The sequence below is a fragment of the Protopterus annectens genome, chromosome 7.part0 (assembly GCF_019279795.1).
Source record: "Protopterus annectens isolate FY-2018-M chromosome 7.part0, PAN1.0, whole genome shotgun sequence".
NCBI classification, from domain to species: Eukaryota; Metazoa; Chordata; order Ceratodontiformes; family Protopteridae; genus Protopterus; species Protopterus annectens.
The window spans coordinates 1,462,865,417-1,462,890,371 of record NC_056739.1 but is presented as its reverse complement, the minus strand read 5'-3'; positions in this window follow the sequence as shown (position 1 = coordinate 1,462,890,371).

The window sequence follows — 24,955 nt, the reverse complement described above, 5'->3', positions numbered from 1 at the left end:
AGGAGGGTTATGGCTGACAAAGTTTGCAGATGACTGCAAACTGGGTGCCATAGTAGAAAACACATCTGACACAGATATCCTTCAGAAGGGTCTCACAGAAACGGATAACTGGTGCCAGAGCCACGGCCTAAAGTTAAATGCCAAAAATGCATAGTCATACCCTTCGGGAAAAACAAGGTTACCCCTAGCTACCAAATAGGTGGCAATCCACTGAGCACAGAAGAAGTTATCAGGGACCTGGGGACCCAGGTTGATAGTAGTCTGTCATTCGACACCCATGTAGCTAAAGTAGTTAGGAAGACCTTCTACATTGCCCACCTTATCATGAAGGGATTCTCATCTAGATCAAGGGAGCTTATAGTCTCCCTTTACTCATCACTCATCAGACCAATGATTGAGTACAATGCCCCATTCGGAATGTATCTGACCCGACACTTGCAGCAGCTGGAGAGGCCACAAAGTTCCTCACCAAAAGGATAAAGGGTCTCAAAATCTATCCTATGCTGCCCGACTCAAAGAACTCCAGCTGTATTCAGTCGCGTACCGGTTGCTCAGAGGTGACCTTTGCCTAACATACAAGGCCATGTCAAACCCAGATTTGATGAATATGCTTCACCTCAAAAATCTAGATCCATCAGAGCCACAAGGGCGGGAGACTTAAACCTCGACACGGCTATTAATAGGACATGCTGGAGGGATAGATTCATCACCCAAAGACTCCCTATGCTGTGGAACAAAATCCCGGTACATGTGAGGCAGAGCACCTCGCTGGCCTTGTTCAAGAGAAATCTTGACCAATGGATGGGAGATCGCAGATATACCCCAGGGATTACCTCAGTGTCACTGCTCGACAGAGGCACAGCAAAATAATGGGTATAGTTCCCCATACTAAAGGGGTGGCGTAAGCCACAAAACGATGGGCTAGGCTTGTAAATGCCCTCGGGCAGATAGCCTAGTATGAACCTATGAACCTATGAACCTATATATATATATATATATATATATATATATATATATATATATATATATATATATATTCACATTTACATATTTATTTTTGTATATTTATTATTAATATCTAATCTATTTTTACAGGTTTTACATATTTTTTAAAAATGTTTTACATTTTTTATATATTCCTACAACATATACAAATTACATTGAATGCTGCCTTATTGACGTTGTTCGCTTGTATTTGTAAACTAAATTGCAAAAAGTATACATATTATTATTAGTTGAATGTTTGGTATTATGAAGTACGTACGACATTACCTGCAAGAAACAAGAATTCTGTATATCTCAGGGACTACATTTTTTGTATTTTTTGTATATTTTTTCCCTTAAAATGTAAATAAAAAGGCATGTGGAAAAATATTTGTTTCAACACAGAAGAAAGCATTGATGTTACTTTCATATAGATGGGGGTTATGTTTTGATTGTTGGATGTACTACACTGATTTGTCTTTTTCTTGCTTAGTATACGACAAAGGGGCACAATTTTTATTTGAGCCTTAAACTTGTTTATGTAAGTTTTTGGTTGTGTTGGTTTCACACAAGCATCATTACCTATTTTTTGTGGTGTTTCTATGTATAGGAAGTATACAACGCTAAGGTTGCCAAGAGATTTTTATTATTATGGCCAGCCAATGAATTTATTTGACTCAATTTATTTGACTCAATTTATTTGACACAATTTATTTGATTCAATTGATGTTCAATAATTATGTTAATTGGTTTTAATTGTTTCTACCAATTTTGTATAAAAGGAATGGCAAAAGTGCAGTTAATTGATTCTGAGGAGGACTCCGGTGTGGAGATGAAAGTGCTAAATCCAGTTCTTTTTCCACTTGTTTATGTTTAGTTAATAAAGAATTCTGACTTCAGTATTTTGAAAGTGATTATTGCTGAAACAAACATTTATTTTGGAAGACAGCCTTTATTGTAACCAAACTACCTATCTATATCAAACAAAGCTCCTCATTAGCACTCTTCAAGAAAAATCTTGATGATTGGATGGGAAATAGGAAATTCACCCTGGGGATCACCTATGTGGCTCTGCTCGACAAGGGCACAGGAAAATAATTTTCTTGGGTGGTGAAAGCCAGGGTACCTTTTTGGCTAGGCTTGTATAGGCCGATAGCCTAGTATCTACCTATGAACCTATGAACAGTTTATTTTACATTTGTTTACCGGGTTAGTCCGACTGAGCTAAGTAGCCCTTTTTCAGCAGAGGCCCAGGGGGAAAAACTCCACTGTTTTACAATTTTACTGTTAACAGTGTCAGCGGGTTAAAATGTATACATACAATGAAATTAATTTTATCAGAAAAATAATAATGGAAACAAAAAATACATAATAAGCATACATAAGAGAAATTATTCAGTACAAACATTTTCAATAAACAGTGAAAAGAGTTCATAGTATAAGTATTTATTTTATGAGATATGTGACATTAGAAATGGAGATAAGAGATGGAGAAGAAGACTGATACTTTGAAGAGGTTTACGAGCTAAAAAGGTTTGAAGTTTTGGTGATTACATATGAATTAATGGACTAGATCAGGGAAAATGAGTGCAGAAGCAGGACCAGTGAGTTTGGAGGTACTCTCTAGTGGCAGTTTTGAATTGATTTGGATGTTTGAGGGACCTGATTTCTAGTGGAAATGTGTTCCATGATATGGTAGGATTGCAGCTGTAGAGGTTGCAGCCAACATTAGTCTTAGGTTTGTATATTTGTAGTAGGTTAAGGTCAGAGCAATGCAGGGACCTAGTGGGGGAATATTGAGAGATGAGGGGAGATAGGCTAGGGCAGAAGGATTTCAGGTATAGTATAAAGTGAATTATTTCTGGTTGAGAGATTAGACGCTGGTGAGGTAATTCCAGCCAGTTTAGGTATCTTAGTGAAAGACAATGGTGTGATTTATAACTTTGGTGAGCAGCACATCTGGCAACCTTGTTATAGGTAGACTCTAGTTTAGTTAGTAGTATGGAGTTAAGATGGGTAAGAATTTGGCAGCTATATAGAAGGCTAGGTCGGAGGTATGCATGAGAGATGGTTATTTTTGCTTTGTTAGTTAGAAACTTTTTGTTTCGATAAAGAAAACCACATTTTTGGTGTGCCTTTTTGATGCAGTTGTTTACATGCAGATCAAACCTGAGTTGGTCATCTATCAGTACTCCTAGTAGTCTTGTGTGACATTAAGTTATTAGTTGATAGCATGGAACTGGTTTCAACTAACAATTTTATGTATTTCAAGGGGAATTTTATAAATAGGTAAGTAGAGTAGCCGTGGGCACAGCATGTGTCACATTATTTGTTAATATTATTTTAACTACTGGGAACAACAAATAAGTTTTGATCATAATTACAAAATGTGTATCCTTCTTTATCTAAGGCTCTTGGATGATATTTCTCTTATAAGGGAAGGTACAATTTAGTAGTTGGAAGAATTTATGATATTTATCAATAACACTACTGATTTTTTTAAAGATTTATACACAGTTAAATTATACAGACACTAAATTATTTGGATATAAATATCCAAAAGGGTTTTGAAGGTAGTAATTTTGTGTTCAGGATATTCAGGAAGGAACATTTCTCTAACTCCTATTTACACTTTTTGAATGAACATCTCCTTCATCAAAAAAGAAATACAATTAAGGGACAACTTGTTAGGGCAGCCAGGATGACATCTTGCCATATTGATTTTGTTGATGAAGTTGGAAAAATCAATTAATTTTTTCTTCAATATGTATCCAGCTGCCTTGGTGAGCAAGGCAGCTGCTGACGTACTTAGTGACTGGAGAACAAAACGTGTCCCTTTGCTGGGGAGAAAAAAATGAATTTATTTTATTGTGACCTAATAGTGAACCCAATGAAGTTGATTACAATAGATCCTTTGTATTAAAACACAGTCAGTATGCTAAGGATATACAGAATATTTAAAAACCAAAGTCAAAGTTTGGTGAGAGAGCACAGCAGATCAAATGAACAAAACTGTCTGTTAGATTCAAAGGCTTTAATCCACAATTTAAAACGACATATATTGCTGCAGCTGATGAGCGCTTTCACTCACAAAATGAGCTTCTTCAGATCAAACACTGCTACCCATAGTACCCCTATATATATATACATGAACATCATTAAAATCAATTAAGTATTAAAGTTACATCCCTCAATGAAACATAAAAAACAGAAAACAGTTCATATAACATATAAAGTATGAAACATTACAAAAAACCTATACACATACATTCTATGATGTTTATATCATCACAATAAATAACTAAAAATGACTAAAAACTATCTATTAAAATCTGTATATATGTGACCCATAAACATGGTAGAAACAAAACACTATATACATACAAAGTGTCAACATATAAATAAATAAATACGTGGACATCCAGACTTCTATACTACAAGCTCTTTAAAATACTAATCTATACTACCTATACTTAACATTAATGTTCCTTCTCTTCCTGAGAGCTGGTTTTATGGAAGCTCTCTCATTCAGACCAGACCCCTTGTCAGCCCTCAATCTCGTAATCCATTTGCTCTCCCTGTCTTCTGTGTGGTTCCTAATGTCACCACCTCTGACACTTGGTTCGATTAGTTCTAGGACCCTGAACAGGAAAGTATGTGTGTTGCCTAGTTCAACTACATGTTTAGCTAGTGCATTGTTAGTATTCCCTTTCCTCATATGATATGTGTGTTCACGTATCCTGTCCTTGAACTGACGATTGGTCTTGCCCACATAGAATGCATTGCATATCTGGCAAACTGCCAGATATACAATGTTCATGCTGGTACATGTGGCATCCACTTGGGTCTTGAACTGTATCTGAGAGTCAGGATATGTAAACACTGTTCCACCATCAATATATACGCACTGATTGCATCGCCCACATGCTTTGGTAAAGCATGCTTCAGTTTCCCTCACTTCCCTTTTTGAGTAACATAAAAGTCTCTTCAGATTTAATTTATTCCTATATAAGAAGCTTGGTTCATTCCCCACCACCTGTCTGATCCCATCATCTGTGCATAATATAGACCAGTGTTTATTGAAAATGTCTTTCAGATTCCTATTATCACTAGTATAGGGTAATGAAATCCTAACTGTATTCCTAGTGACTTGTCTATCCTTATCTAATACCGATCTGGGTCCATAGTATGGTGCTGCTCTGTTCGACCTAAGTTCCTGCATATCACTGAACTGTCTATCAACTTCTTCATTGCTATAGCCCCTATGCATTAATCTCTCTTTCAAATCATGTATGCCTGTCTCAAAGCCTGCCTCAGTGGCATTAAGTCTGGAAACACGCATGCCTTGTCCTCTAATAATGTTGTTAAATATGTATGTGGGGTGCATGCTATATCTAGATAATATAGCATTACGATGGCATGGTTTCCTATATACCCCTGTGTTCAACAAACCATTATCCAGCTTTTCAATAAACAAATCCAAAAATTCTAACCTATGTGTTGAATAGCACATTGTAAACACTAAATAATTAGTCAAACCATTGATCATTCTGTGAAATCCCTCCAATGAAGTAACATCCCCTTTCCATAGCATAAACACATCATCTACAAAACGTTTGTAGAATACTGCAGACTGTATGAATTCATTGGTCTTAAATAACACTTCGTTCTCCCAGTGGGCTAAAAACATATTAGCATAGCTGTTTGCGCATGGCGTACCCATGGCAACCCCAGCTTGCTGTTTGTATATCAACTCCTTAAACATGAAGACGTTGTTCTCTAATACAATGCTTAACAAATGCACTAATAATTCTATGTGACTTGGTGTAAGTGTGCTATGCTCCAATAAATACTTCCTAATGTATATAATGCCCAAATCATTAGGTAGTATGGTGAACAGTGATTGAATGTCAAACGTGACCAATATCACCTCATCACTGTTAATACCATTTGTCATACAATCATAAAGCTCAACTAGAAATTGTTTCGAGTCTCTAAGTATGGTCGAATTCCTATTCAACACAGGGCGTAGATGTTTCTCTATATACACTGATATATGTTCAGTGACCCAACCTTGCCCTGATACCACTGGTCTCATAGGTGGGTCACTGATACTCTTGTGTATCTTCGGAAAGCCTTGTATCATGGGAATTAGTGGATCCGGAATCGTGAGGTATTCAAATAGATCTTTATCAATGGTTTTACCATTGAACATATCAAATAGCTCATTCCCTATTTCCAAAACAATTCTCCTCACTATGACTGGATTAATTCTTAGATAAAATTTATCACTCAACAGTCTCATCATGGCTGTATGGTAGCACAAGGTATCCATAACCACAACTTGTCCTCCTTTGTCTGCTGGTCTAATTGTAATTGCCTCATTCATCTGCAAATTACGTAAACTCACTCTCTCTTTCCTACTGAGATTGTCCTTATTCCTAAAACTAGGCTTGCCACTAAAATATTTATGTATCTCATCTTCAGTGAGTTTTAAATAGGCCTCAACCAGCGGGTGGTGTATCGGTGTGTAATTGCTCAACCTTCTAAATAACATTGGTGCTTCATTATCAGTTTGTGTTTTGTCATCCTGAAACATCATTTTAAGCATCAAATTTCGACAAAATAACCTTGTGTCCAAAACTGTGTCCACTAAGTTGCTGCAACCACTCGGAATGAAATTCAAACCTTTCTCCAATAAATTAATATCAGACTGTGTTAATTCAAGTTTTGATATGTTACAAACTAAGGAATTATCATTGCATGCATTACCATTCACCATATCTATTTCATTCATTGTCCTAATTTGTTTCTCCACATTTTCTTTATCGTGTGTTGTGGATGGAATTCCTCTGAGGCTTTTCTTTTTTGCCTCCCTCTGCTTAGTGACCGCCCCCTTCTCATGCCTTTGTCCTTCCTCACAGGTAATGGAAAAGGGATTTCTCCATGTCCTGACTCCATCGGATTCATACATCTGCTATTTACCTTGGGTCTAACGACTCTATCGTTCTGTATCAATGATTTATTCATAACCTCCACCTGTGGATACAGGTTAATGTGTTTAGGACTATTTTGCATAGCATCCCCTGTTGTTATAGTATTGCTATTCACCGTGTCCCCCTCTGCATATATAATGCTAATAACATCATCTGTATCTATAGAACCACCTACTGATCTATTCATTACACTGTTCAATGGTTTACTTGCAACATTATTAATATCATTGCTCGGTCCTCGTATTATCTCATGTGTTACAGAAACATCTGCTGCATTAGAACCTGATTTCGTACCTCAGAGGAATTCCATCCACAACATACGATAAAGAAAATGTGGAGGAACAAATTAGGACAATGAATGAAATAGATATGGTGAATGGTAATGCATGCAATGATAATTCCTTAGTTTGTAACATATCAAAACTTGAATTAACACAGTCTGATATTAATTTATTGGAGAAAGGTTTGAATTTCATTCCGAGTGGTTGCAGCAACTTAGTGGACACAGTTTTGGACACAAGGTTATTTTGTCGAAATTTGATGCTTAAAATGATGTTTCAGGATGACAAAACACAAACTGATAATGAAGCACCAATGTTATTTAGAAGGTTGAGCAATTACACACCGATACACCACCCGCTGGTTGAGGCCTATTTAAAACTCACTGAAGATGAGATACATAAATATTTTAGTGGCAAGCCTAGTTTTAGGAATAAGGACAATCTCAGTAGGAAAGAGAGAGTGAGTTTACGTAATTTGCAGACGAATGAGGCAATTACAATTAGACCAGCAGACAAAGGAGGACAAGTTGTGGTTATGGATACCTTGTGCTACCATACAGCCATGATGAGACTGTTGAGTGATAAATTTTATCTAAGAATTAATCCAGTCATAGTGAGGAGAATTGTTTTGGAAATAGGGAATGAGCTATTTGATATGTTTAATGGTAAAACCATTGATAAAGATCTATTTGAATATCTCACGATTCCGGATCCACTAATTCCCATGATACAAGGCTTTCCAAAGATACACAAGAGTATCAGTGACCCACCTATGAGACCAGTGGTATCAGGGCAGGGTTGGGTCACTGAACATATATCAGTGTATATAGAGAAACATCTACGCCCTGTGTTGAATAGGAATTCGACCATACTTAGAGACTCGAAACAATTTCTAGTTGAGCTTTATGATTGTATGACAAATGGTATTAACAGTGATGAGGTGATATTGGTCACGTTTGACATTCAATCACTGTTCACCATACTACCTAATGATTTGGGCATTATATACATTAGGAAGTATTTATTGGAGCATAGCACACTTACACCAAGTCACATAGAATTATTAGTGCATTTGTTAAGCATTGTATTAGAGAACGTCTTTATGTTTAAGGAGTTGATATACAAACAGCAAGCTGGGGTTGCCATGGGTACGCCATGCGCAAACAGCTATGCTAATATGTTTTTAGCCCACTGGGAGAACGAAGTGTTATTTAAGACCAATGAATTCATACAGTCTGCAGTATTCTACAAACGTTTTGTAGATGATGTGTTTATGCTATGGAAAGGGGATGTTACTTCATTGGAGGGATTTCACAGAATGATCAATGGTTTGACTAATTATTTAGTGTTTACAATGTGCTATTCAACACATAGGTTAGAATTTTTGGATTTGTTTATTGAAAAGCTGGATAATGGTTTGTTGAACACAGGGGTATATAGGAAACCATGCCATCGTAATGCTATATTATCTAGATATAGCATGCACCCCACATACATATTTAACAACATTATTAGAGGACAAGGCATGCGTGTTTCCAGACTTAATGCCACTGAGGCAGGCTTTGAGACAGGCATACATGATTTGAAAGAGAGATTAATGCATAGGGGCTATAGCAATGAAGAAGTTGATAGACAATTCAGTGATATGCAGGAACTTAGGTTGAACAGAGCAGCACCATACTATGGACACAGATCGGTATTAGATAAGGATAGACAAGTCACTAGGAATACAGTTAGGATTTCATTACCCTATACTAGTGATAATAGGAATCTGAAAGACATTTTCAATAAACACTGGTCTATATTATGCACAGATGATGGGATCAGACAGGTGGTGGGGAATGAACCAAGCTTCTTATATAGGAATAAATTAAATCTGAAGAGACTTTTATGTTACTCAAAAAGGGAAGTGAGGAAAACTGAAGCATGCTTTACCAAAGCATGTGGGCGATGCAATCAGTGCGTATATATTGATGGTGGAACAGTGTTTACACATCCTGACTCTCAGATACAGTTCAAGACCCAAGTGGATGCCACATGTACCAGCATGAACATTGTATATCTGGCAGTTTGCCAGATATGCAATGCATTCTATGTGGGCAAGACCAATCGTCAGTTCAAGGACAGGATACGTGAACACACATATCATATGAGGAAAGGGAATACTAACAATGCACTAGCTAAACATGTAGTTGAACTAGGCAACACACATACTTTCCTGTTCAGGGTCCTAGAACTAATCAAACCAAGTGTCAGAGGTGGTGACATTAGGAACCACACAGAAGACAGGGAGAGCAAATGGATTACGAGATTGAGGGCTGACAAGGGGTCTGGTCTGAATGAGAGAGCTTCCATAAAACCAGCTCTCAGGAAGAGAAGGAACATTAATGTTAAGTATAGGTAGTATAGATTAGTATTTTAAAGAGCTTGTAGTATAGAAGTCTGGATGTCCACGTATTTATTTATTTATATGCTGACATTTTGTATGTATATAGTGTTTTGTTTCTACCATGTTTATGGGTCACATATATACAGATTTTAATAGATAATTTTTAATCATTTTTAGTTATTTATTGTGATGATATAAACATCATAGAATGTATGTGCATAGGTTTTTTGTAATGTTTCATACTTTATATGTTATATGAACTGTTTTCTGTTTTTTATGTTTCATTGAGGGATGTAACTTTAATACTTAATTGATTTTAATGATGTCCATGTATATATATATAGGGGTACTATGGGTAGCAGTGTTTGATCTGAAGAAGCTCATTTTGTGAGTGAAAGCGCTCATCAACTGCAGCAATATATGTCGTTTTAAATTGTGGATTAAAGCCTTTGAATCTAACAGACAGTTTTGTTCATTTGATCTGCTGTGCTCTCTCACCAAACTTTGACTTTGGTTTTTATATACTTTACTTTATCCTCTGGTGTTTGGGAGCACCTTGTCCACCTGAGGCTCATCTTGTTACGTTTATATACAGAATATTGTTTTAAGCATTGGAATATTTTTCTCATATACCCAACAGTTTAGTATTATTTTGAAGCCCTCTATTTTTACCTATAAAAGGAGACAAAGTGTCAGAGATATCTTAGATAAGGAGAATAAAATGAAAGACAATCAGGTGGGTGAAAATCAAAAATTAAAAGGAACATTTAGATAAAGTATGCATAAGCAATGTGTTTACATATGTGATAGGGAAGTATTAGATATTCACAGTTAAGGTAGGACTTTTAAAGGCTAGCAACACTTTAATTGTTGTTCTAATAATGTGAAAAAAGCAGTCACAATGGCAGAAAAAGCATCGACTGGAGAACACTTGGAAGAATCACAACAATAGCGTATAATAAGTTTAATATCCGCTTTCGTCACTAAAACTTCATCAGAAAACAATGAGCATGAGCACAACAGAGTTTAAATCAATCAATCAATCAATCAATCAATCAATTAGTGCATCACATGATAGTTTGCATAAAACATTAAAATTTAAAGACAAATAAACAAATGTATGAAAAATATATAAAAAATATATAATACTAAACCATTAGATAACACACTTTTAAAAATAATCTAACAAACTTCTTATGTTACTGTATTTAGAAATAGTTAATTTACGGTGCTTCAAAAAACATTTCACGTTAACTGTTTCATTTAAACCTGGTGGGTTGTCAGAAAACAATCTAACCTGCCATAGGGTTTCTCGTTGCTCAACATAGTTCCTAAAGTCACCAGCTCTTTTGTCATGTCTACAAATTTCCAAAACAGTAAACATAAATTTCTTAAAATTTGTACAAGACGTTGAATGCCTGTATAAAGCATTGTTAAGATTTTTTGTCTTAATAGCATATAAATGCTCTTTAATATGCTTTCCCAAGCTTCTTGTGGTCATACCCACATAGAAAGCTGGGCAAACAGTGCAAAAAGCAATATAAACAAGCCCACGACTTGTACAATCAACATAACCGGGCACCTCTAGAATTCTTTCAGATGTTACAACATTTATACATGGTCCTTCAGAAATAAAACGACATACTGTACAATTATTACATCGAAACATTCCTTTCTTCTTAGTTGTTGGGACCGAACTAATAGTGCTGTGTCTCTCTAGAATCATTTTTAATGTATTGTTTTTTCGAAACACAAAGTTGGGTTTAGAACCAACAACTTTGAAAATGTCTTGATTTCCTTGAATGACTTTCCAATTTTGTTCCATAATAGTTCTTATCTGAAAACAGTCAGAACTCATTTCAAAAGAACAATAATGGTCAGACCCAACACAATTACTTAACTGAGTGTCAACTATGTTGTTTTTAACTATGCCCTTTAATAATATTGGTGGATATAAGGAAGTCCTTCTCTTGTAAATCTCATGTCCAGTGTCCATTAAAAACTTCTCATCATGTCCTCTTTGAGCAAATAAGTGAACAATGTAATGAAATTCATGTATGACGTCAATTTCCCTAGTGGTCATGCGGCTAGCTCTTATAAACTGTCCCCTTGGAATGTTTTTAATAATATATTTAGGATGACCACTAGTGTAGTGTAGGTATCCATTAGTGAAAGTTCTCTTTCTATGTATTTTACTGTGAAAAACGTTGTCAATGTAATCCCACCAAATGTGTACATCCAGATAACATACAGACAATCCAATGTCACCAAGCATAAATTTAAGAAATCCTGACAAAGTGTTAATTTCGTGTAAAAAACGATCCACAGTTTCCTTGTTTCCCTCAATGACAAAAATTAAATCGTCAATGTACCTGCCGAAAAAAATGATATTAAAGTGTGCCTGCAAAATGGGTATGAACTCCCCCTCCCACCAAGCCATAACCAAGTTGGCATAGGCTGGAGCTGCTGGGGACCCCATAGCAACGCCACGTTTTTGCCTATAGTATGTGCTGTTAAAAAGAAAAAAATTATTTTCCAAGATGATGTCCAGAAACCTACAAATTAAAGAAATTTGGGAATTGTTAAAAAGTTTTCCTTTTGTTAGAAAACTACGTACCGCCTCTACCCCTTCATCATGGGGAATACAGGTGTACAAGGAATTAACATCTAAAGTGAAAATAATGTGTTTGGAAGGTTCAAAAGTTCGGTTCATGTAAAAGATTCTCATTTTTTCCAAAAAATGCCAGGAATCTTTGATGAAAGATGCCTGATTTTTAAGTAATGGACCTAATAAAGCATCAATCACTAAAGAGATTCCTTCAGTAACTGAATGGGGGGATGAAACAATTGGACGTAATGGAGGGTTTACAACGTCCTTGTGGGTTTTGGGAATACCAAAAATAACACCTATTTTTGGATTTTCAACCACACAAAAATTATACAAATTGAAGCTAATTTCACCACACATTAAGGCATCATATAAATGTGAATGCACTTCACTGAAGCACTTCAAAATGTCAAAAAACGCAATGGGTTCATATTCACAACTATTCCCAAGAACTTCTTGCATTTTCTGATTATACCTGTCATGATCCATAACCACAATGTTAGAACCTTTGTCACTTTTCATAAATCTAAGTGACACAGTTAACTCTTTTAAATGCTTTAAAGCCTTTCTTTCCGCACAGTTTAAATTATCATGATAGAAGTTCCTCCTTTTAAACAACAAGCTAACATCATTAATGCACAACTCCTCATACGCTTTAATGGTATAATGTAAACTAGGTGTATAACTAGAAGGTTTGTTAAGTACCTTAGTGTTATCAGGTAAGTCGTGCAGTAAGTAAGACAAGTTAAGTTGTCTAGTAAATTTCTTAATATCAATAATGGTCCTACCATAGTCAGCTCTTTGATTAGGTATAAAATTGAAACCATATTTTAACAAAGTCATCTCTACAGTGGAAAATAAAAAGTCAGTCAAATTGATGATGCCAAAATCATCCGAAACATCACTTAAGCCTCGTCCCCCGACGAACTCGATCCCAAAAAAGTCCTGCTTCTAGTAAGCACACTGCTTTTATTAATGTTGTTTGAACCATTCTTCTTTGAAGGACCGTCAGTGGGTGCAGTCACACACCTATCCTTATTAGTCCTACTAGTAGCCCCAAGGTCCACAGGTTTGTCAGCAAAATTGTCAAGTTGTTTGTTGATAGTAGTAGTAACATTACTATCTGGTGTTTTATCAGAAGAAATACCCAAACCTGAAGGACTAGTAGCTGGTACTAAAGGGGGAAAAGAAACATCATAATTGGAACTACTGTTCTTAAAAAATGTAGGTGCATTATTAGCGCTATCAGACAAACGCTGAAACGATGAAGCGCCAGTGTGTTTGGACTGATTAGTAAGATTAGACCTTGACTGTTGCATCGTGGAATTACGAAAATTGGGTGCAAAATGGTTGTAAGCAGTTTTGTTGTCATAAACGGCTATATCCCGGTCCAGCTTTGGCCGTTTCCTGTTCGTAACTTCATTGACATGAAGTTCGAGTTCATTAGTTAAGAAAACAAGAACTGATTTAAATTGATCACCAGAAAGCCGGTTCTTAATAAAAGCCTCAGCTTCCTTGATGTCTTTTGTTAATAAAGACATCTTGTGAGCGTTATTGTCAATTAATAACTTAAGAAAACGAATGCCAGCCTCGTTGAAAAAATCAATTAATAAACTGAACATCGGGTGTCCTAAATTGATGCCATTGGGACATTTAAAAAAGCGTAGTCCCTTAGGAACCACACCAAGATCAATACATCTTAAAAAATAGTGATTTTCAATTTCCAAAGATTTGTACCTTTTAAGCAGCTTTAATAACAGGTCCCATTGGATGTTAATCTCCCTGCTGTTGATGTCCGTTGGGCCACGATTTGATCTGTAAAACGGGTTGCTTTCCTGATTAAGCAACTGAGTGCAGCTGGCGTTGTCAACGATGTTAACGCTGGAAGGCTTACTTGATTTCCTAGTCCCGCACTCAAAATCCACATGCGGAGACCTACTTAAGTCAATAACGGTATCCAATTCGTCACTTGTTCCAGTAGGACTGGAAACGTGCATCACACCATCAGAAGCGTTCGCTTTAGCCACTAAAAACTTCAACGATGACTGTATGTCCAAAAGAGTCGCAATAAGTAGTCCGCTGGCTTTATCAGCCCCAGAAGTCGGCGTGGCATGCACCGATAGATTTAAAAGGGTATCATCAGCAATTTCTGCCATAACAGGGCTAAACAAACCACGACCAAAAAGATAGCCAAATAAAACTAGAAAAAAGCAGTCACAATGGCAGAAAAAGCATCGACTGGAGAACACTTGGAAGAATCACAACAATAGCGTATAATAAGTTTAATATCCGCTTTCGTCACTAAAACTTCATCAGAAAACAATGAGCATGAGCACAACAGAGTTTAAATGAATCAATCAATCAATCAATCAATCAATTAGTGCATCACATGATAGTTTGCATAAAACATTAAAATTTAAAGACAAATAAACAAATGTATGAAAAATATATAAAAAATATATAATACTAAACCATTAGATAACACACTTTTAAAAATAATCTAACAAACTTCTTATGTTACTGTATTTAGAAATAGTTAATTTACGGTGCTTCAAAAAACATTTCACGTTAACTGTTTCATTTAAACCTGGTGGGTTGTCAGAAAACAATCTAACCTGCCATAGGGTTTCTCGTTGCTCAACATAGTTCCTAAAGTCACCAGCTCTTTTGTCATGTCTACAAATTTCCAAAACAGTAAACATAAATTTCTTAAAATTTGTACAAGACGTTGAATGCCTGTATAAAACATTGTTAAGATTTTTTGTCTTAATAGCATATAAATGCTCTTTAATACGCTTTCCCAAGCTTCTTGTGGTCATACCCACATAGAAAGCTGGGCAAACAGTGCAAAAAGCAATATAAACAAGCCCACGACTTGTACAATCAACATAACCGGGCACCTCTAGAATTCTTTCAGATGTTACAACATTTATGCATGGTCCTTCAGAAATAAAACGACATACTGTACAATTATTACATCGAAACATTCCTTTCTTCTTAGTTGTTGGGACCGAACTAATAGTGCTGTGTCTCTCTAGAATCATTTTTAATGTATTGTTTTTTCGAAACACAAAGTTGGGTTTAGAACCAACAACTTTGAAAATGTCTTGATTTCCTTGAATGACTTTCCAATTTTGTTCCATAATAGTTCTTATCTGAAAACAGTCAGAACTCATTTCAAAAGAACAATAATGGTCAGACCCAACACAATTACTTAACTGAGTGTCAACTATGTTGTTTTTAACTATGCCCTTTAATAATATTGGTGGATATAAGGAAGTCCTTCTCTTGTAAATCTCATGTCCAGTGTCCATTAAAAACTTCTCATCATGTCCTCTTTGAGCAAATAAGTGAACAATGTAATGAAATTCATGTATGACGTCAATTTCCCTAGTGGGCATGCGGCTAGCTCTTATAAACTGTCCCCTTGGAATGTTTTTAATAATATATTTAGGATGACCACTAGTGTAGTGTAGGTATCCATTAGTGAAAGTTCTCTTTCTATGTATTTTACTGTGAAAAACGTTGTCAATGTAATCCCACCAAATGTGTACATCCAGATAACATACAGACAATCCAACGTCACCAAGCGTAAATTTAAGAAATCCTGACAAAGTGTTAATTTCGTGTAAAAAACGATCCACAGTTTCCTTGTTTCCCTCAATGACAAAAATTAAATCGTCAATGTACCTGCCGAAAAAAAAAAAAAAAAAAAAAAAAAAGGACCATGTATAAATGTTGTAACATCTGAAAGAATTCTAGAGGTGCCCGGTTATGTTGATTGTACAAGTCGTGGGCTTGTTTATATTGCTTTTTGCACTGTTTGCCCAGCTTTCTATGTGGGTATGACCACAAGAAGCTTGGGAAAGCGTATTAAAGAGCATTTATATGCTATTAAGACAAAAAATCTTAACAATGCTTTATACAGGCATTCAACGTCTTGTACAAATTTTAAGAAATTTATGTTTACTGTTTTGGAAATTTGTAGACATGACAAAAGAGCTGGTGACTTTAGGAACTATGTTGAGCAACGAGAAACCCTATGGCAGGTTAGATTGTTTTCTGACAACCCACCAGGTTTAAATGAAACAGTTAACGTGAAATGTTTTTTGAAGCACCGTAAATTAACTATTTCTAAATACAGTAACATAAGAAGTTTGTTAGATTATTTTTAAAAGTGTGTTATCTAATGGTTTAGTATTATATATTTTTTATATATTTTTCATACATTTGTTTATTTGTCTTTAAATTTTAATGTTTTATGCAAACTATCATGTGATGCACTAATTGATTGATTGATTGATTGATTGATTGATTGATTGATTGATTTAAACTCTGTTGTGCTCATGCTCATTGTTTTCTGATGAAGTTTTAGTGACGAAAGCGGATATTAAACTTATTATACGCTATTGTTGTGATTCTTCCAAGTGTTCTCCAGTCGATGCTTTTTCTGCCATTGTGACTGCTTTTTTCTAGTTTTATTTGGCTATCTTTTTGGTCGTTCTAATAATGTGGTTTATTTGGTCTACTGCTCTGTTTCTTTCTCTTTTTATGTGGGGAAAACTAAAAGGCTTTGAAAACATGGATTAATGAATAGTATTATGAAATAAAGAAGGGGTTATTGACCAACACCCTTTATAGACATTCAATGGAATGTAAGAAGAGTAGGTTTTTACTTTATGTAATAGAACAAGTAACCATAACCCCAGGGCAGGACAATGAAAAACTCTACTAGAGTACCATGAACTGCTCTGGCAGCTAAGGCTTAATGCTGCGACCACCAGCCTGTTTGTGCTACAAACATGATGTAATGTGCATGATTCCTGATGAGTACTGCTGATAGAGATTTCATTGGAGCCTAACCTGCAATTTGGATATTCCTAAATACAGTAAGTTACAGCATATTCTGGTGAGGAATTGCTTTTCAGGCAAACAGTAATGTACTGTCTCTTGTTCTGAAAGGAGAATGTGTGGCCTCATAGTATGTACCCATGATTTATCCTGCTGTACTGCACAGGCAAGAAAGTGGCTTGACTTTATAATATCTGTCCAACTGTAGCAAGCTGTATTCCTAGATCAGACTGTAATGAAGCACAGCCATCCTCTAACCTTGAATCAAAAAAATAGAGGTAATCCATAGGGCTTGAGTGAAGTCTGGTATCCCACCTGTAACCTAGAGGGTGACAGGACTAACAAGAAACAGAGCAAAAAGGATTAGTTCAGATAAAATCACTTTAGCTAGCAGATCTGGACACACTCTTGCCCTGATACCCTCCTTGTGGGAGGAATAAAGACACCTTGTTGAAGTTTCCAGTAGTTTATTCAGTTAAGTAGGTAGAAGGCTGAGTGTTTGAACATAAATGCTGTTATTCTAGCAACTTTCTAGGTTTGGAAGCACAATATTTAAAATGTGCCCCTCTTTTTGGGTCTTTGTCCCTCCATTAATTTAGGCTCTGAACATATTTCTTGTGCTACAAGGTTGAGAGGTATGTTCTTCATGCATGTTCACATTGTTGGTTACTAAAGAACCCATTGTGTTAGGCTGATGTAATGGTTAAGGTGTTTACCTTACAGACACAAGGTACAGGGTTTAATACTCACATTGGGTAAATGGCTAGACTTAAAATGGCTAACAGGAGCACTTACCCTAGTACTAATCTATGAACCTATGCTAGAGCTCCCTCAGGGTTAAATGAGCAAGTTTTGGTAGTTCCAGTTTTAAAACGTAGGTCAGCTAAGCTCTAATTACCCTAATTGTCTTAGATGTGTGTATACTTGTTTACTTATTTACTTATGGACAGTTTTATTAATCCTTCCCCATTTTTTGTCCACTATGTTTAATATTTAATATTTGTGTCGTTATAGTAACCACAGTTATTTGTAGAATGGTTGGTTTGACAGATGTCAAAGTTGTATGAAGTTTTAAAGGATTACCTGACAGTCTATTACAGTTTTGTTTTTTATTATGCACTAGTTTTAACTATGCATTACTTTTTATCATGTAGAGTTAGAGGGCAGAGCAGAGAAAAAAAAGAGATTTTTTGATGTACCAGAGAAACTGGAATGAACAGAATATACTAATTTTCACTTTTTTCTTCATTAGTATCGTGAAGTGTGTGAAAATCCATCACTGTAACAGTAATCAAGGAGCCACAATCCTCACCACTGGCAACAGTATGGGGTGTACACTGGGAGGATAACAGGTACACACACAGTATCTCCAGATGCAGCTCTCTGCATCAAGTGCAATTTCCTTTAAGAGCAAATAGAGACCACAGTCAGTATGCGGTTAGTTTCTCCCTCTTTCTTCAGATCCCCAATAAAACTCCCCACTGGCACAGCTATAGAGTTGAGATCTCAACTAAGTGGCCAAGCCAAGACCTCCAGCACCCTCTCTGTCCAACCAGTGCGTCGTGTCCCTGCCCAAGTAGCTAACACACACACCCTCTTTGAGGTTTGATTTACACACATACACACACACACACACACACACACACACACACACACACACACACACACACACACACACACCTGGGAGAGGCTGGCACAGGTTTACTAGCTATGCTCACTTCCACCCACACTATATGGTAGTTACTACTACCACCAGTCAACTCCATATCAGCTACTTTAAGTCCCTTAACAAATGGTGTCCAATCCTACTGTGTACAATTAATATTAATACAAATGGTAGTTTGACCAAGTGCAAGGCTATTAGGAGTGGCCCACACAGTGTCACCAAATAAATATGCAAATACACTCAAAACTTAAATATCTCTAGACAGATCAGTCACAATGAAAGTTTTAAATATATTTAATAATAAATAATAAAAGAACAAGAAAATACTCACTATATATTCACAGTGACATCAGAGTTCAAAAATCACAGGAAATATTTAAAACAACATTGCAGGACAGTCTTAAATAAATAAATAAAAATATCTAAACTAAGCTTCACTATATTCCTGACTGAATCTAAGAGAATGACTATACCCTAGTTAACTGTGTGTGCTGAATAGTTCCTCTTGTTGCCAAGTCCAAGACAGGATACAGAATGTCCTGTCTGATTTAGAGACTTCTCAAATTAATATCTCTGAATACCTACAAATCGCAGCTGATGCTCTGGCCTACCCAGTATCCATCTTGATTAACCAATCTCTGTCAGAAAGTTATGTTCCCACATTGTGGAAAGTCTCACATATAATTCCCCTCCACAAAGGCGGACCCTCTGCAGAACTAACCAATTACCACCCCATAGCTATTCTCTCTCCACTCTCCAAAATACTAGAGAGATGCATACACTCTCAGGTCTCAGACTACCTCCTTACTAACAACCTCCTTTCCAGTACTCAGCATGGTTTCTGACCAAACCATAGCACCACCACTGCCTTACTCTCCTTTACTAACACTATCCTTCAGCATAAAAACAATGGCTATCTCTCCTCTGCTACTTTCCTAGACCTATCTAAAGCATTTGACATGGTCCCACACAAACAACTTATCTCTGTCCTCAATAACCTATCCTTCTCACAATCAGTCACCAACTGGTTTCAGAGTTACCTGTCTGACCGCCAACAATCCGTTGTATGGCAGAATGACATATCTCCCCAACTACCTGTCTCCATAGGGGTTCCCCAAGGATCCATCCTTGGACCCCTACTTTCTCTGTTTACACCAATAATCTAGCCTCTGCCACCAAACATGGCACACTCATCCAATACGCAGATGACTCAACCATCATCTGCTCAGCCCAGTCCCTACCCAAACTGCAAAAAGTCACACAGGAAGCCTTTTCCTCTGTTGAAACATTGTTATCCGATGCCCAATTAATACTCAACCCAAACAAAACTAAACTACTCATCTTCCAACCCACCAAACATACTCAAAACAACTCTCACTTTAACATCACAGCAAAAGACAACACCACTATATACCCAACTGAACACACCAAATTGCTAGGAGTGGAAATAGACAATAAACTAAAATTTGACATTCACATATCCATGACCATAAAAAAAGTCCACAAAAACTAGGAGCATTATATAGAAATAAACAATTTCTCACCAAAGCAGCAAAGATTTCAATAGCAAATTCCCACCTTATCTCCACCCTACTTTATGCCTCTCCAGTATATACCAACCTAAGGCAATGTGATCTAAACAAGCTAGAGACCTGCTACAACAAAATCGCCAAATTTGCCACAGGGGCATCCTACCATAGTCACCACTGTCTCTCACTTGCTGATCTGGGCTGGCTTGAACTCCCTCACCTCCTTCAGTGGTATCAACTCTCACTCGCCCACAAACTAGTAAACCATCCACTAAATGTCCCATCCCTCCAGAATCTACTCCAACCCTATCGCACCACCAGACCACTAAGATCCAGCAACAAAAATCACTTGCAGATCACTAAAGCCAATAACTCTGCTGGTGAAGCACTATTCTCTTGCGCCATAGCCAAATTATGGAACTCACTCCCACCCACAATTACCTCCGTACCATCATGCACCAACTTCAAAACTTTATTAAAAGCGCACCTAAAAACATGCTGGCTATGCCCTTGCAACTCCCACTCTAATATCATCCACCCCATCCAACTACTACCTTTCTTTCACCTCCACTAACTACCTTGATGATAGCAAGCTCAGACGCTCATATAAATCACATTGATATTCCAAATTATGTAAAAGTATTTACAAAATTCCAGATAGCTGTGCTGGTAGTATCCCCCTTTGTCACAAAGTGTTAAGGAAATGATGTAACTATGTATGATTTTTTTTAGCTACCAATCATGGTGAATCTTCGCATTTAAACTGATATGTTTTATGGTTGGACTAGTTCTAATGAAGTCTGTTTTTGGAGATGAAACTGTTTAACTATGAATTAAAATTTATTGAGAAATTTACAAATGTGATCTAAGTTCTTTATTCTGAGAATTGTCCCAGGTTCGCCTTTAGGCTGAGGTATTTTTTGGTTATTAGTTCTTTTTATACCTCGGTTTCTACAGCAGCGTTTCGATTATTAGAATATTAGTATTATGAAATAATAAAAAAATTGAAAGGAGTGGTAAAAAGAACACAGGCAAATTATTACTATTGTAGTATAGCATGTGGAAAACATGTCTACCAGTATATGGATGGGGTCTTTCTAAAATGGCTGCACACTGATCAACAGCTTAATTTCAATTCTCCCAGTGTAAAAAAAAAAAAGAAACAGATAGATAAAGGCCAGTAATTCTGTCTGTATTAGTAAAATTCAAGTACTAGCTAGTACGTACACTGCCTGGATACCAATAAAGAAGAAACTTAAAGAGATTGAAAGAAAATCAATGAGAAAAGGTAAAGAGAAAACATTGACTGGATTGGGAAGAATCCTGTAGCTGTTCAGCAAAAAGCTGTTCAAGTTTCAACTTAGGTACATTACATGGCTTTCAGTAATTTAGAGGAAAACATAAGTCAAATGTGCTCAGAGTAGATTAAAATAAATGAAATGAAACAATGAAGGAGTATATCAACTTAAAAGGGATGGAAAATAGATGAAGCTTTAAACAGCTATTCAGATAAACTGATAAAAATGGAAAATCAAAGGTCAAAATGAAGTAAAGGCTGGTTGAGTATGAAACTGCTCAAGAAGAACTGTTTCAAAAAATGGTAGAGTTAGAGGGGAGAGCACAGAGGGAAAAAATGAGATTTTCTGATGTACCAGAGAAACTGGAATAAACCGAAAGTATTATTTTTTTGTAAGCACAGATAAGTAACTGGAACGATATTCGAAAGCAAGATTTGTTAAATGAAAGGGGACATCATGTGTATGTGCCAAACCTGGGCATGATAAATCAGCCAAGATCTGTATTTGTAAAGATGCAATCATACCAACAGAAAGAGATGATCCTGACAAAATTCTTGCAGAAGGGCAAATTATTAAAAATTGGAGACAGTAGAGTGTTTTTGGAAAAATGATTGTTCACTGTACACCAAGCAGAGGAGAAGCAAATTTATCCCAGCAATTGGGTAATGTTGAGATGCAGGTGTGAGATTCAAACTGATGTAACCAGTTGTCTTCAGAAGTTTTCCCTAGAGGATAAAAGTAATTTTTGGTGCAGAACAAGCTAAGGAGGAAATATAAAATATTTGTACAGTAAAAAGTGAACCATCAAACAGAAGGGGATGGTATTTCTCATTCTTTTGATAATAAAGCTCATAGAGAGACTTTACCAGTGAAATATTTTCCAATGTTCCAATAGAAAATGCTTGAGAAATAGAAAAAAAGCACAGGAGTTTACTAGATACTGGAGGATGTTGGACTTGAACTGGAGTCTGGGGTTGGGAGATGGAAATGAACAGGAAGAAGTCCAGAAAAACTGAAATTAGTGAATACAGGTGAGACTATAAAACATCAATCACATTTGTGAAATATTGGTTTCCAAAATAAAGTGGTTGAGAAAGATTGGATTTCTATGACTTTGTTAAACTTGTTGAGGGTAGTGACAGGCATATACCCCACTTCATGGCATTAATGTTTGGAAAGACAGTAAAAGGAAAAAAGAGAGAGAGAGAAAAAGAAAAATTAACTATAAGTACAATAAATGTTGTTCTTAACAGTATTTCTATAAATCATTTCATGATATAAAGTTCATGTTATATAGAAAAACATTTTCAGTGATTGCATGTGATAAAGATGCTAAAGTAAACATGTACTTTTTTCTTTTTAAGTTTTAAGAAATGTAGGCATTACAATGTAAAAAGAAAGGAAAAGCTAGACAAAAGCACATTTAAATTAAAAGGTTGTAATCTTGGGCTGTTATGGTGAGAGAAGGGTCGTACACTGATTATAATATATGTAGAGATTAAATGTTTTGTTTTACTTTAACATAGGTGAATATCTGTATTAATGGCCTTGGCTTAATCTAATGACAACTGCTTTGTAAGGAAGTAGGTCTTAAAAAATGACAGACCACAACCTAATGAATATTTTTCATTTAGCAAATGAATGTTCAATGTGACTTAAGAAGTACCTTTTGTGCTTATGTTTCCATGGAAACAAGCTGTCTAAAGGTGGAGACAATAAATCAAAAGGTCTGGATAATGTTTACTGAGAGAATCAAAATTAAAATGTATAAGGGCAAGCAGCTCAGTAAAAAATGAAGTTTGAAATTATTGGAAGTGAATAAGAGATAGCAGCTTTTCTGGTAACTTTAACGCATTTACTAGAAAAAAATGTATAATTTAGTTTTATTTAAAGATAGCCAGTGCTGTTTTTCTTAAGGCTAAAATTAATGTTTTCTAAGAGCATACATGTTGTTTTTCACATCTGGGAAGGGCAGTGATTGGGGTAAGTATGGGCACAGACTATAACATGGCTTTTAGCATGAATAACCTTAGGCTTAGGTAAGTTAATGTCTGTGGGTATAGCTGTCAAATAGGGACAGCTGTTTCTAGCAAGATGATTAAACCTCATTGTTTGAAAATGCACATAATTTTGTGTGTTTGTTTTAAGTTCATTGGTTCTGGGTTTTTTTTTTTTTTTGATTGAGGGTTTTCATTAAAACAGAAAATATTGCAAAATGTGGCAGAAGTTCAAATGGCAATGACAAGAAACAACTATATAAAGGATCAGCCTGTCAAACATTAGTGGACGCATGTAACCTAAATGTGGGAAACAGACATTTAAAAAAGCTGTCGTATATAATAGGTGGGAATAATAACATTTTATCATAATAGCTACACTAAACACATTATTTTGGAATGTGAATGGCCTCATAAATATAGACAAAATGGTAAGAGTACAGGATTATATTAAGAAATGTAGATTGCAGGAGTCACATTTAGAAAGAAATGAGCATGTAAATGTGAAAAAGAATGGATTTCAGGGTAGATGTTCAGATGAATATCAGGGACAAAGTAAAAGGGGAGTACTTATGCTATTTTTTAGAGGAGCTCCAATAATGATAGAAGAGGAAAAAAGATAGCAATGGTAGATTTGTAGTAGTAAGAGGTTACTGGCAAGGGAAGAGTATTACACTAATAAACTGTATTTATATTCTAACAAAAACTGCTATTAAGGAGCTTAAGAAATTTTGGGAGAATAATTTTTCTTCAGGGAATATTACTTACAGGTGGGGTCAAGAACTTGATTTGTAACAGTGCAGATGCATTTTGGGGATCTAGAAGGGAAAATATAACAAAACAGGGTAGCTTTTTGAAGAACTATATGAAAATATTTGGTATGGAGGATGTGAATGCAGTAGTAGGGATTCAGAGAGAATTTAGGTATTATTCCTCAAAGTACTATAACTGGGCTAGACTAGACAGAAATTATATTTCATAGGAACATGTGCATTTAATTGAAAGTTTTGACACACATCCAAGAACTTTTTCAGATGATGCACCAATAACAACTAAGATAAAAATGTAGGGTAGTGAAATAAAAATAATACACTGTTGCACCCCACCTACCTATTACAAAGAGAACTATTTAAGGAATGGATCATGTAAATTATTTAAAAGTTGCTAAGGAAGACAGAAATTTCTTCAGAAGTTATAACTAGTGAATGAGTAAAAGGAAAGTGGAGTTTAAAAACGGTAGAAATAAAAGAAAAAGAGACATGGTGAGGAAGTACTAAGAATTATTTAGAGTGGCTGACAAACTGAATAAGGGGACTCTCAAAGAAGAAGAAGAGGCACAGATAAAGAGTGCTAAAG